The sequence below is a fragment of the Aotus nancymaae genome, unplaced genomic scaffold (genome assembly GCF_030222135.1).
Source record: "Aotus nancymaae isolate 86718 unplaced genomic scaffold, 86718_ANA_hifiasm-v0.15.2.pri h1tg000012l, whole genome shotgun sequence".
Taxonomy (NCBI): Eukaryota; Metazoa; Chordata; class Mammalia; order Primates; family Aotidae; genus Aotus; species Aotus nancymaae.
This window is the reverse complement of record NW_026988423.1, coordinates 32,215,219-32,231,179: the sequence shown is the minus strand read 5'-3', so window position 1 is coordinate 32,231,179 and position 15,961 is coordinate 32,215,219.

Sequence of the window (15,961 nt, the reverse complement as noted above, 5' to 3'; positions counted from 1 at the left end):
TGATACTGTCAGTGGTGTTAACCAAAGCTGCACATCAGTTGAGCCTGAGCAGCAATGTGTCTGTGCTTTCATGTGGCTAAAGCACTAACACAATTATAGTGTCCTAGCTGACTGACAGTTTTGGTTCCTGGTTTCTTAACAAGAAAAGAGATGGTATTAAACTTGGTAATTGTTTATTTTTACAGGCTTAAGGGAAACCACTCAGGTGAATAAAAACTCAAAGACCTAAGTTGAAGAGCCTCATTAGAAGATGTTTGAATATCATATTGCTTTATTCCAAAGGTTAAACACATTTAACCCAGGAGGGAGAAATTCTGCAGAAGGCAAATGGAGCGTATCTTGCTTCTCAGCTAGCTCTGAGGCTGAAAGCCCAATGCCACCCACCGAGCAAGCAAGTAGACATCGTCTTGGGACCCAGAGAAACACTTTGTAGGCTAGTTTTGTTTGTTTTATTTGTATTAATTGAGACAATTTGGAATTTAGGTCAATTGACAAAGAGTGTGTAGGGTCATACTCTTTCAAGGCAGCTTATATCTAGTTGTGTTTGCATAAACCAGTGGGTGGGCCTTGAGCAAAGTGGAGCTGAGGATGATGAGTTTCTTCATTCTAAATCTTGGCTGCAGCCCAGCACCCTATGTCCAGTTCTGTACGTTTCAACAGATAGGAGATTTGATGGAGCTGGTAGGGTTTAAGGAAGATATTTAAAGATGAATAATGAGGCTGGGCTATGTGGCTCACGCCTGTAATTCCAGCACTTTGGAGGCCTGAGGTTAGGAGTTTGAGACCAGTGGGCCAACATAGTGAAATCTCATCTCTACTAAAAAATAAAATAATTAGCTGGGCATGGTGGCAGGTGCCTTTAATCCCAGCTCCTCAGGAGGCTGAGGCAGGAGAATTGCTTGAAATGGGAGGTGGAAGTTTCAGTGAGTCGAGATCGCGCCATTGCACTCCAGCCTAGGCAACAAGAGTGAAACTTGGTCTCAAAATAAATAAATAAATAAAGATGAAGAATAAGTAAATAATATAATTGTTTTAAAATAATGGGTGAAATAGAATTATGATTAACTACATTTAAAAAACTGATTTTCTTTTGGAATATGAGGCATATAGTATTATAACTTCTACTGAATGTGAGGAAATTGGTCTTAAACTTCAGTGAGGTATAAGAAGTTGCAAAGAAATGTGTCTTAGTCTGTTTTGTGCTGCTATAACAGGATACCTGAGACTGGGTAACTTATAAAAACTGAAACTTATCATCTCACAGTTTCAAAGGTTGAGAAGTCCAATGTCTTGGTGCCAGCATCTGGCAAGAGCCTTCTTGCTGCATCATCACATAGTAGAAGGCAAGAGGGCAAGAGAGAGAAAGCGGGGTCTAAATCTACTCTTTATAATAGCACCAATCCCACCCATGAGGGTGGAGCCCTCATGGCTTAATCACTGCTTAAAGGTACCACCTCTTTATACTGTTACAGTGGCAATTAAATTTCAACATGAGGTTTGGAGGAGACAGACATTCAAACCATAGCAATGTGTAAAGCCAAAAAAAAGAAAAACACACACACACACACAACGACTTGTGTTGAAAATTTGAATGCCTTGCCTTGAAGCGGAAGCATACTTCTATGGGACTGTCGAATGCTCTTTCCATAATGCAATGATGCAGGAACTCATCAGACAGTGCTACGGGTTGGTTTCACTTTTGACTACTAGCAATTTAGCATGATTCAAAGAGTGATTGCCTTTTAAGGCACAGAAAAGCAAGAGGTTGAAATAGAGGTCTTTCCTTCAAGGTCTAGCATAAATACCACCTCCTCTAAAAGTCTTCCCCTACCTCCTGAGAAGGAATTAATTTCTTTCTACTCATTACTCCCACTAGACAATTAACTTCTCCCTCCTCATTACTTCCACCTTTTCTATGGTGTTTATCAGAGTCTTCTTTATAATATAATTAGCTAGTTCTCTAATAAATCCCATATTTCCTCCTGACAGTTACCATGTCCTGTTTGTTGCTGTGCACTTCATAGTGCCCAGTAGGATGCCTGGCACTAGCAGAAGTTCAGAATGTAAACTGGATTTAAAGAAACAAAACTATCTAGGTCTCTCAGGGAAATTTAAAGCAACAGATGAAGAAATATTATCCCTGGGGACTTGAATTTCATAATTGGTAAACAAGCTTCATATACATTTAGGTCAAAATACAAAAACTTCAAGCAGAGCACAATTAAACAGCTTCAGATTAGGATTCAGAAGAAACGAGTCGAGATAGATGAGATCTGAAGAAGATTTCCAAAGTGTCTACCATCTGTGTGGTATTAAAATTACTTTGTATACAATATCTCATTTGGTTCTAAAAAAGTAAAATAAAATTTTAAGTTGTAAAATAAATATTATTATTTTCAGTTAAAGGATGGAGAACCTGATGTTTAAATAGTCTATGTGATTTGTCTGAGACCACATGGCAGTATTAAATGATTAACTTGGTCTTATAATTAAGAGTCCAGCTATCTTGGCAGCACTTTAGTGACTTTACCCTGCAGATTTGCCTTGCATAGTAAACGCAACATGACAGAGAGGTAAAAGGGTACAGATTCTAGGGAAGGTAAGAATGGCTCTGAAATGCTAAGTGCTCATAAAAATATAACTTGTGCCATGTTTGGTGGAGCACACCTTTAATGCCAGCTACTCAGGAGACTGAAGCAGGAGGATTGCTTGAGCCTGAGAGTTTGCTCTAGTGAGCTATGACTGCACCTGTAAAAATAGGCATTGGCCTTCAGCCTGAGTGACAGAGCTAGGCCCCTTCTATATAAAAAATGACTCCTGGTCTCAAGCTCTTGCCTCCCACCCAATCAACCAATCAAATGTTGCTATTTCCTAGGGTTTCTTTGTTTTGTTGGTTGTGGTTGCTATCCGTCCCACAGTGGTGTGTTGATAACATGAGTTAAAACCATCTTTATCAAGTCTAATAAAGGACACTTTAGCCCATCAGAATCTCTGGGTCTGAGAGCTAGCCTCTCTTGGTATGATCTGGCCCACACCAGACAAAACCAATTTCCTCTCTCGCTCCAGACTTCCAGGACCTGCTGAGGTTTGAAGACCTCAAATTGAAAGTTCAAATTAAATGTTTTCCCATTTCAATCTCAATGGAAGTAAAAACTTTCTCTAGGGAAGAGTCATTATGTACAGACATGAGATTCCATGGCTCGTCTGAGCCCAGCTGCTGGGATAAACCTGAGCTAAAAACTTTAATGCAGTGTGAACTTTAACGTGACAATTAACACAGGGATCTTTTCCCTTAGGCAATTAACTTCTGCTCTTCTGTCTAACCATGATTTCAGCACTGGCAGCAGGCAGGAAATGGATGTCACTGTCACCGTCACAGTCACAGTCAGCCAGCTTAGACTTGCACCCATAGGGGTTTTTAAATTCAAGATTTCTTTGCACTGTTCATGCTTGGGGACCCAAGATTCCCTTCAGGTGCTATGATTACATTAGAAGAGAAATAATCACCAGTGGCCCCCAAACCAAGCCAGACTTCTCAACATCTGGAGAATGCTACCATAGTGCATCCCTATGCTGGCATTTTCTCAGTGTCCTTAATAAATAAATGGAACTCCATATATTCCTCCATTTATGTCCCTAAATGGTAGCTGCTCCGGGATGCATATATATGTTATTGGCCGTCAGGGACTCTCTTCGGTGGTGGAATATCCTGTGTCCAAAATAGGCAAGAGAAAAACAGTAGAAAACAACCAATTTGGGAAATTTAAAGAAAAACATTCAAAAACTATCTCTAAATCAATTTGAAAATTTACTCAACTCAAAGAAGAAAAGAAGAAGAAGGAAAAAAAGGAAAAGAAAAGAAAGCTTGGGATATATGATCCTGGCAGAGAAGGAGACAGGGTAATATTGTGACATTATCCTCAAATCTAAGAAGATAGAGAGGAAGCCATCCTTCAGTGAGAAAGACATGGAGGAAATGTGGCTGATTATAGTAGAAAAACCTCAGGTTTGTTATAAAAAATTCCTTTCTGTGGAGTTTAGGAGGTCCTGGAACAAATGAGTAAAATATAATTTAAAAACATTTTCCTAGAGAGCATGAGGTAAGTGTCTTAAAGCAATTCTGCCTAGGAACAGGATCTATAGAATTCTTGTTACTCAAATGTGTTCCATAGATCAGCCGTTCAGGCATCACCCTGTAGCTGGTTAAAATGCAAAATCTTAGGTACGACTCCAGATACACTAAATCAGAATCTGCATTTTTAAAAGACCCATTTATACATATACGTGTATCAGGTCCAGATAAACAACTGAATTTATCTATGGCTTAAACAGCATGAATGGTATACAGTCATTTTTTGTTTTTAAAGAAAGTTGACTTAGCAGCCTGCAAAGGTAGAGATTTTCTCCTATTTCCTCTTGCCTTTCTGGTTCCCTTGGCTTGCAGTACTCACAGCTGCCTGTACGCATATTCAGGAGCACCAATGACCTTGAACTGGACGGCAAGCCTGGGGTTTCGACCTTGGCTACATTCATCCCTGAATGCCTCAGCATCTCTGTGTCACGATTTTAATTTTTGAAGAAACTTTTTATAAACTAAGTCATGTGTGTGCACGTACAAACACACGAGCAAAATGTGTTTTGAAAAGGAAAAAATAAAATCATAGTATTGATTTGAGTAATGAAATAATGTTATCCCAATATTGTTTGTTCACTTCCCTAGTCTGCCTTTATCTCTAACTTTTATTTCAAATGATGTAACTGTTGATTAGGTATTGAAAAATCTTGATGGGTATAACACCACTTAAAAATCTTATTACCAAAATTGCAAGCATTAATATTTTACAGCATATTGACAGTGCCTCTGCCTTTTGTTCCGGGACCACATGTCAACTGTATTCATCAAGGGAGAACTACCATGTTTCCTCTTCGCATGGTTGAAATGTGACTTGTGAGGGCAGGACTGAGAGGTGGTTGCTCCTCGGGCTGCTTTTGACTCCCCCTTGTTTCCAAAACTTTATCTTTCTGCACTGCTCCTTGTGTGTGTTGGGAGGAACTCACTGCTCCCATGGGGTAGGAGGAGAAAGAAATAAGCACTAAATCTACTCGAGTAGTATATTCATGGCACTACTCAGGAAATAGCAATAATCAGATATTTATAGAATTCTAGAAATTTTAAAGGGATTTGTAGATCACCTAAACTTCATTCTACTGGTTGGGAGACTAATAAGAGAGGGAATCTGTGTAGCCCCACTAATGTAGCTATTTAGTTACAGAGCTGGGACTAGTGTTCCTACCTAGTTTTCCTAACTTCTGGTCAAGTTGCCTTTTTCATGCACACAAGCAACCAAAAAAAAAATTATCTTCTATACTAAATCACACTCTCACAAGATGAAAAGTCGGGGACTATGTCTACATTGTGCATTACCATATTCACCTTGCATAGGCATATGAAAGCTCCAAAGGCATATTTATTGAACAAAAGAACACATGAACAGCTTTTTCTTGAATTTTCTGTTCATAGCTTAGCATAGTCAAACAAATTAATATTTAATACAGCTATGCCCTGATCTAATAACCTATAATATTTCCATCCACATATAACTCTCTCCAGTATTTTTTCAGAGCACGAGTGGTGAGTTAGGTTTCCAGAAGTAGTGATGGGCTTATGTTTTTCTGGTCTCAAAGCAACCACACACTGTGAGATAGCATTAAAGGGACTGAATGTGGTAGGGAAGAAAATGTATCCTGGATGAAAGTAGGTGGGTTATGCATAAGGAGGCAATCAAGGAGAGAGGTGATGGACATGAATCTTCTAACTTCATAACTAACACTGAACCAACTTATTTCTAAAGACACCTTTCTACTTGTTCCTCAGTTAAAACACTAAAATACTAGTGAGAAAGGAAAGAAAAAGTGTGTGTATACATATATATATATATATGTTTATGTATACAAGTGTATGTATGTGTGTGTGTATATATACATATATATTCTTATATAAAAACTGCACCCTCTCCATATATATACTGCTGAAGAGGACTTTCCCCCCTGATTTAGAGGCAGTTCTGCCCTTCACCTGAAAATATAAGCACCAGAGGCCATATACCCAGTCATCATCATACTGAAGATGCAGTATCTTGAAATATTGAAGCATAGGAGAATTGTCATACATTTTCAATACTTAAATGAAAGCAATCAAGAAATTATTCTCACATTTAATAATAAATAGCTAAAATATATATATATATATATGTGATAGGAAAGAGAGAGAGTGAGAGCATAAATATGGCTTGATCTGTATTATTTTTTTCAAGGATGTGTGGGCCAGGGTATTTATTCTTAGTTTCCGATTTTGTTTCTTCTCTTGAGACTTTTCAACCTTGATAACATTCACCACCACCACCATCCCCAGTGTCTCAGGGTATGTATGAATCGATGGGTAAATAGTGGGAGGGAGGAAAAATATTAGAGTCTCCTATTTCACCTATGTGGAAATGATGAATAGTGTAGCATCATTTATTGATCCGAATGTGTTATATCTTTCTAGTCATCCTACCTAGTTTATTTCTATAATAGATATTGTTCTTTGTCAAGGTCAAAACAAAAGAAAATATTGGACAAACCCATTTTGTCCCACTACCGCTGACACAGTTGTAAAATGGTACGGTATTGTGGGATATGGATAATTTAATGTGATAATTTGTGTTGAAGTTTATTTCTGAAATATAGGAAAGTAACTAGTTTGGGGAACAATTGATTCTCTTCACATTTGTAATTAACACGATTAACTTAACAAAAGAAAAAACAGAAAAAAAAATTTGTTTTAGTCATTGGATTCACATACTGCTGAAGAGGACTTTCCCCCCTAATTTAGAGGCAGTTCTGCCCTTCACCTGAAAATAAAAGCACCAGAGGCCATATACCCAGTCATCATCATACTGAAGATGCAGTATCTTGAAATATTGAAGCATAGGAGAATTGTCATACATTTTCAATACTTAAATGAAAGCAATCAAGAAATTATTCTCACATTTAATAATAAATAGCTAAAATGTGTTAATATTCACTATTTTCCAGGCACTGTGTCATTTAATTTCATAATAACTATTTTATATTGTTACTGTTATCATACTTAACAAATGAGAAACTTAGGGTTTAGAGAAAATTTAGAGAGTTAGGTCACGTAACTAGTATCTATAGACTTGGGATAAAAATCCTGCTTTGTTTGACTGTTGAACCATAGCTCATAATGAATGTGTGCTTTTCGGAAAAAAATAAAACTAAATGAGTTCAAGGAGAACTATCAACTTTAAAGCCCACACCAACCAATTTTCCAGCCTGATTCTTCTCAGAGATAGAATCCAGGGTCATTTTGTATAACTTGCTCATTTTACAGGTGAGGAAGTTAAGTGATGTAGCTAAGTGTATGCAGCTAGTTGGTAAAACTGGAACTAGAATCCACATTTCAGAATCCTCTCACATTAGCAATCTCTCTGCTATACCACTCTGCTTCTCAACAAAGCAGAAACAAATCTGAATATGATTTAGAATTATAGTTATGAATATACATTTTGAATCAGTTGTTCACTGTCCCCAAATTTTCCAACTTAAACTGATAGCCAAACAGCCAGAAGCTATGCTTAGAATTAAACCATCTCACCTGGAATCACGGTTGTCTTGGGTCATCATTAAAACCACATCCTCTGCATCATCACTGTCACCAGGACATCCATCTTCACACTGACCATTAGTGAAACTGTCCCAGTTGTCCACTGTTCAATGCTCCCTTCCAATGCACCTTATGGAACTTGAACTTTAAGTTTTCCATGGGCAAACTTTTAAATATCCTCAATCTTTCCTTAAATGCTCTCTTCCTCTGTTGACCTGAATGAAAGCGTTTCCCTAAGAATGCTACTACCCTCCAAATGACACAAACCGCTGGACCTGATTATTAGCGTGTGTGCTTGTCTTGCTCCTCATTTCCACTTCCAAACAATTCTTTCACGGTTTTCCACCCATCGTTCTATCTCTTCTGGAGTTTGTGCCATCAGGCTATACCACTCTCCAGCCCACATCGTCTTTGTCATCACGACTGCCCATCACTCCTTTCCTTTGTAGAAGTTCTAATGTCTTGGCATACTATCTTCATCCTCACTTTTATTCTTGTCCTCATTTTTGATGACTTCAACATCCACATGTGTTATTCTTCCTTCCTCATCTTTCAGTTCCTTTGCTCAGTCACTTCCACGGTTTTATTCCTCCTCTCCCCTTCAGTCACCCACTTGCCTCGGTCATATTCTTAATTTTACCATTCTATCAGTTAGGAACTAGAACTCAAGTGATCAGGAATTATCCTCTGAATTCATTTATTGCTTGAAATTCTATTATCTGTTAGCCCACACTAGATTATAATTTTCTTCAAAACAGGGACCTTTTCACTTTATCTTCAAAATCTAGAGTCATTCCTAGCATAAAGTGGTGCTCAACAAATATCTGTTAAATAAAAAGTCATGGTAACTCACTAGATTCTGTACTTAGGGATGCTAATAAATCTTCCCAACCCTCCAACAACTCACAACTTCTAGAGACTTACAACATAGCTATAGAAGTGAGAGGGAAAAGATGCCTAATAAAATAAAATGTTAAATCATAAGAATGGTAGGAGTAGTAGGTGTTTATTCATTTACTGTTTCATCTATTTATTTTTTATCCATTAATGTATCCATTGAGCCAACACATTTTTACTGGGTACTTTCTATGGACTCAGTTCTCTTGGGCAAAGAGTTTCAAAGATAAATGAGGCATTATTTCTGCCTTCAATTACATTACTTCGTTGGGAGAAGAAGACATGGGAGAGTCTCCCTTAAAACAAGGAGAAGTAACTACAGCTGACCATATATGTGAGCATGACCTGCTCACTCTCAATCACCTCCCTCCCCATATACACAGCATCCAATGAGAGAACTTATATGTGTAGACATACAAATTATCGTGTTTTTCTTCTCAGAGTATCTTTTTAAGTGGTAGAGGTAGAGGTGTCATGTGAGAAACACTAAAGAGGCAAAGGAGGGACACCCTGTCTCTAAAAATAAATCAATCAATAAATAACAGAAAAAGAAACATCAAACATTTTTGCATTTGCATTGGTATATACAAACAAGAAAAGATGAAATCTAAGGAAAATGACTGACATATTTGCTTTAAGAGCATGTATTTTCATCTCTTCCAGGCATGTTTTCTGAGGCTTCTATCATAAGACTGCCGACTATTTTAAAATTAAAAACAAAAAACAAACATATGCAATGTATGTCTTCTGCAGCTTTCTATAAACTTACTTAAAGACTCAGCTTACAACAGGAAAAATGGTACCTACTGAAAATAGAAATGTAAAGTAAAAAGGAAGAATGGATATTGTAAGGGTAAATTTTGCTGCAAATCAAATGGGTCCAAATCAGCAGGTTTAAGGGCAGTCCCTAGTCCAGACGTGGGGTAGGTGCAGTAATTCTGTATAAGACTGGCAGCTCACAAAGCCAGGCTCTTTGCCTCTCTCAACTTTGCCTTTCCTAGGCATAGCTTTGTCCACGGGCTCCTGTTACTAATCAGGCCCAGGCATGACATTTGAACCCCAAAGCATCCATGCTAAGGGCCAAGGGTGACCTTTTCTTTTCTGAAAGAAAAAAAAAATTCTCTAAAACTTTTGAAAAGACATTCTCTCAAATTCCTGTGATTGGAATTACATCATATATCCATTCTCGAAGTCTTACTCATGGCTAAAGAAATGGACTAATACATTGGTCCCTTGGACAAGTCAGGCCCAATCTGGCAGCCATGGCCAACATCAACTTCTGCTGTGAACAGGTTGCATGGACCCTGGAAATCATCATTCTTTTAAGGAAGGTGAGGGGAGTGAATGCCAAGCATTCAGGACCAGGAACATAATGTGCAGAGCCAGTGCAAAATGAAAATGCAGTCTCCCCTTCCCATGGCGGAGGGCAAACCTCAAGGGAATGTCACCTTGTCCTGGGTTCAGGGTAAATGAGAGACACTTCCCTTGACCCTGCTCCCTAACAAGCTGTCATATGTACCACGGCACTGCCAGCCCAGGGCAAGGATGGCCACCACCTTGCTTTGTCCAAAAAGTCTACAGGGTGTCGGTACAAGTCCGATCCTGTCTAACCTGCTCCAAGGCCCCGATGTGGGCAGAGGGAAGACCAACATAGAGCTTCCTCTACACCTAGCTTAGACAGCAGAGAATGGCGAAGGCCACCAAGCTAGGGCAAGGAGTGAGAGGCAAGGCGAGCAGTTACTAGAACCAAAGAAAATGTAACAGAAAACAGAGAACCCCGCCACCCAGCTCAGGATGCCAAGAGGCAGCTGGAGATAGGAGCTCTCAGCTGAAGCTCTTGGCCCCAGCATGCCCTCTGTGAAACCCTGAGTTCACAGAGCATTAAACTGAGTGTGAGGCCTTTCTGAGCAGGGCCCTGTGTGACTGCACTGGACGCATGCCCATGAAGCTGGCCTTAGGGGAGGCAAGCAACAGTGTTAGTGAACAGGGGTTTGGGAAAACAAAGAAGGAGGCTTTGAGAATAGACCTTAAACCAAGGGGCCCAGGAAGCTGATGCAAAATATTTAGAGCTATCGTCACTACTGACAAAAGACTGAGAGGGAAGAAAAGCTTTCTAAAAGTTATAGGGAAGTAACAGCTAATCCCATTTGTGCAAGACGGCAGAGCAGCCACACCGTTCTGGAAATTCACTGAGACTTCTCTGGCTCTGCATTGCCTCCCTGTTGTGACCTGATCTTATTCAAGGTTTTTAAAAGAATGCTCTTGAGCTAAAATTGGGGGGGGGGGGCGGGGTGGGAAGGGAATAACTACAAACTTAAAAGGAGAGAGAGAATTCCTTACTACAGAAAAATTATTAATGCACTCTCCATATCCTGCCAAATCTTAAAAAAGTGGTCAGTGCTATTTAGTATCAGTCACACCAGCATATAGTAATTCCTCTGGTGTAGGCTTGGCCCAGCACATCTGCATGAGAGAGATTAGTCACATCCCATGGAGAGGGGTGATTTTCAAAGCTTTAGGTTTAACCTGGTGGGCATGAAAATGCACTGAAATATCTCCCCTGAGATCTTAATGATGTGCCTTTGTACACTTTCTACATTAAAAAATGCTTGAGAGACAAAAGTGCAAGCCCTTCCCATTTAATATTTATAGGCCCCATCATTAAAAGGAGAAGATCAGCTCTTCTCAAGGGGAGTTGCCCATCGAGAGATTCATGTCCTAGGAAGTCTGTGTCCCAGTGTGGTTTGCAGAAGAAGATTCCAATCCCATTCTCAAATCTTTTGCGTAAGACTTGATATCTCACTGAAGAGGGCTGAGAAATAAAGCACTTTCCTTAAAATATGTTGATAAGTAAAAACAGAGGCTAAGAAAAATTGAATGATAGAAGGAAATATATCAGTATTTTAGCTATGTGTAGTGGAGGCATGGGTGATTATTTTTTCTATTATTCCCAAGTTTCTATAATAAGAATAAATTATTTTTACTAGGAGAGCTGCACACATACATATGCATACATACACACATATACATATAACACATACATGCATATACATATGTGACCTCAGGTATTTACAGAGAGAGATACGTTTATATATTACATACATATAAAAACACATACACAAAGAGATTTTGTGAAATAAACCAAATCCTTTTTATTTATTTGAACAAAAGTTAGTTTAAGATAGACAAGATATATAAAAAACATCATGGAATCTAGGACTGGATGTATATCCCTCCCCCATCAGAACATTGATCAAAGTTCCTTACCTATTAAAAAACATCATTTACAGAAAGAAGAAAGGATGAGATGAAGTAGGGAAAAAGGAAGAAAGGGAGGGGAGAAGGCCGGCCGGCTACCATCTCATAATGTTTAGTAGTGGATTAGAAAATACTTTGAACCATAATACACAAAGTTTAGAAAATGCCAAACTTTCATGCAGTTGTTGGTTTTTTAAAATATCTACGATTCCTCAATCACTATGACAAGGCGATTGTGACATGAACACTGTAAGCTTTTTTTTTTTTTTTTTTTTTTTCTGAGACGGAGTTTTGCTCGTTACCCAGGCTGGAGTGCAATGGCGCTATCTCGGCTCACCGCAACCTCCGCCTCCTGGGTTCAGGCAATTCTCCTGCCTCAGCCTCCTGAGTAGCTGGGATTACAGGCACGCACCACCATGCCCAGCTAATTTTTTGTATTTTTAGTAGAGACGGGGTTTCACCATGTTGACCAGGATGGTCTCGATCTCTTGACCTCGTGATCCACGCGCCTCGGCCTCCCAAAGTGTTGGGATTACAGGCATGAGCCACCGCGCCCGGCCACTGTAAGCTTTAAGAAGTTAGAAATGAGGCAGCTGGGCAGACAGGACAGAAAGCCAGACAAAGCAAAATACACAAACAAGAGATTCCACAATTCTATCCTCAGAATACATATTTACCTAGACTCTAATCTTATTCAATACAGAAGTTTCTATCAGATTGTTTAGCCAAGTAACTGCTTCCTTGGGGGGCAGAGGGGCTGTAGGGAGTGGTGCAACATAGCAACTGAACAGTTTCACACAGAGGAGTCCAGATTAGGACTTCAGGGGCCCCAGGGAGACTCTGTAGCCTTGCAGTTCTTATCTGGACATATTTATCTCCTTCGTGTCTCCTATCCCACCATTAGATAAGGTTCCTGCTAGGGGAAGTAACAGTGTAACTTATAATCAAAGGACTGATGAAGCCTTTCCTTCTCTCAGATTTTCTCAGGAGGCTGATCAAGAACTGGGAACCTGGAGGAGAAGTTGGGGTGAAGGTTGGGGAGGGAGGGAAGGAAACAAGCAGGGAGGGAAGGAAGCAAGGGCCTGGGGGTGTCAGGGACTTCCCGGGCTGGAGTTCTCTGACAACTTTAGGAAAACCATCAATAGCAGGTCAAGGGCCTTTCCCTTTTTCAGAGATTTTTAGAAAGTCATGTCAAGTAGTTCATTCTGTGTGTATGTCTGAGAAGGAGGTTGGTGGGGCAGAAGGAAGATGCTCTTAAAACGAATGGATACCCGCCATCTGGGATTTTAAAATCCCAAGTAGTGACAGAGGGAAATGTTGGACATTGCACCCAGGGGAATAATCCCCTCTCCAAACTTCCCCTGTAGGGCTTCACACAGGAAAAGCCACCTGCCAGCCACTTCTTCTGCCTCTTCAACCTTGTAGATAAGATGGGGAGATAGTTCTAGAGAAGTAATGGTAAAATCTTCCTTAAAGCATTCAGGAAATTGGATTTTCACACTTGCTAAACTGGGGGAAAGGAAGAAGAGAACAAATTACTTCCAGCTGCTTTAGTTCCTCAGATCATACCAACTGTTAGAACTAAGATTGTGCGTGGTGGGTCATTTACAGAAGGTACAAATAATCAGTTCACATTACAGAATGGTCGATTTGGTTGCCTGACATCTGAAGAAGTACTTATGCTGTTCTCAGTTGAAAAGTTTCACTGAGATCATTGAAGAATCTGCCCAACCCACTGGGCTCACTTGCCCATCCCAGCCCAGTATTTCTGAAGATCTTTTCTTAAAAAAGGAATACAGAGACAGGGTCCTACTATATTGCCCAGGCTGGCCTCAAATTCCTATGCTCAAGGGATTCTCCTGCCTCTGCCTCCCAAATTGCTGGGATTACAAGCATGAGCCACTGGCCCTGGCTCTAGCCCAGTATTTCTGGAACCAAGGAGAATGCAGAGAGAAGTGTTTCTTTTACCTGTTCTCAATATTCTTTTTTCTTTTTTTGCTTTTTTTGCAATGGAGTCTCGCACTGTTACCAGAGCTGGAGTGCAATGGCGCGATCTCAGCTCACTGCAACCTCCGCCTCCTGAGTTCAAGTGATTCTCCTGCCTCAGCCTCCCAAGTAGCTGCAATTACAGGTGCCAACCACCACGCCCGGCTAATTTTTTTGTACTTTTAGTAGAGACGGGGTTTCACTACGTTGGCCAGGCTGGTCTTGAACTCCTGATCTCATGATCTGCCTGCTTCAGCCTCCCAAAGTGCTGGGATTACAGGCATGAGCCACCGTGCCCGGCCAATATTCTTTTATTATCATCTAATGGTTCTTTGTTTTCTGTCCTCCAAATAGTGCAGAGCAAAGTGTTGACAGATTTCTGGAGACTGTCATTCTGTTGAAGAAGTGCAACCCGGAACCTTCCTGCCTTAACTTTCTCCTCCATGCTGTCCAAGTTCCAGTGCTGCAGCCATTTGATCATAGATCTTAACCTACGAAATGAGTCTGAGCAAATGCTTAGAATAAACAACTGGATCTTGGAATAACTGGTTTGAAGCTACAGATACACAACAAGGCTGCCCTTTGTTATTTGCTAATGAAGCCGAGGCCTGAACTTCCTGCAGAATCAGTTCAATGTGAACACAAGGATTAGATAGCCCTGACTCTAATCAAAGAGAAGAAAAAGAATGTGAAAGCAGTATCGTATCTGTAACACATCCACAGTTGTTCTCAATCTGGACTGAGCATTTTTATAGCCTGAAGATCTTTTAAAATATATCCATGTCCTTAGCCAATTTTATTTACTCTATCTGGGTTGGTGCCAGAGACTCTGGAGAACAACCAGGTTGAGAACCTCTGCTAGTGACTAGATAAGTAAAGATGCAGCCTCAGTGGAAAATACAGAATGATGATTGTATACATTTTATATTGTATAAACTCCTACAGCTGAGCTGCTAAAATGTTCTTCTTACAAGTCAGTTCTGAATTATCCATGCAAATGAAAGGGCCAGTGAATCAGAAAATATGTGAGCTGATAAAACAAACCAACAATAAAATTTAAATTTGACTTTCCTGGTCAAATTCAGGATTCAGAAAACGAATGAGCACTTAGTATAAACAAGACACTAAGCTAGGAGCTGTGAGGGATGCACATGAATAACACATAGTTGCTGTTTTAAAGAAAGTCAAGTTCACTCATTCATGCATGCACTAAGAATTGAGCACTGTTCTGGGCATAAGAAGCAGTGAAAACAACAGACACATTTCCTGCTTCTTGAAGTTCATAGTCTATCAGAATAATAATCAAAATTGTTATACTGGGTCATACTTACGATCACCCATTCTTAGAAATGTGGTACTAAGGGACATGGAAGTGTAATGTCTGCATAACTTCTTTATTTCTCGGGCTTAGAAATAGTGACATAGGCATGGGTTGATAGCTGCAGGAAACCACCTTGGCACATGTTTACCTGTGTAACAAGCCTGCACATTCTGCACTTGTACACCAGAACTAAAAATAAAAATGCAAATCATAATATAAAAGAAATAGTGTCACAAAGAGGTGAAAGGACTAAGAATGCTAACAGTGGGGCCAGGTCTAGAGTCCACAGTACAGCTCAGACTTAAATCTTATCCTCTATTCAATGCTCCCTACTCCCTTTCCCTGTATTTTCCAAATGAATTTTGGTACACCGTGTAGGCAGATGTAATTAGTTGCCCTTCCTAATTCCAAATCTAAGAAATTGACACAGTTACCATGTAAACAGCCTTGCTTTTACTCCATAAATAATCACGCCTCTTTCCAGTATGTATCACATATAATGGTAGAGAATAAAATAGCATTTCTCAATCTTGGCTGCAAATTGAGTTCAACTGGGGAGTGGTAAAAAAGTGAACATACATACATACAAACATATATGCACACAGACAGACAGACAAACATGCTTGGGCCACACCCCAAAAGCTTCTAATTTAATTGTGGTTTAATCACTAAGATTTTTAAAAGCTCCCAAAGTGATCCTAATCCGCAGCCAAGACTGAGGAACAGTGTAGTAAAGATAGTGTCTAAAAACGTCTTGGTTTGATTATTAGCAACTTGAATGACCTGGACGAATGATTTAATAGCTCTATGTCGCTGTTTTCTTATCTTTA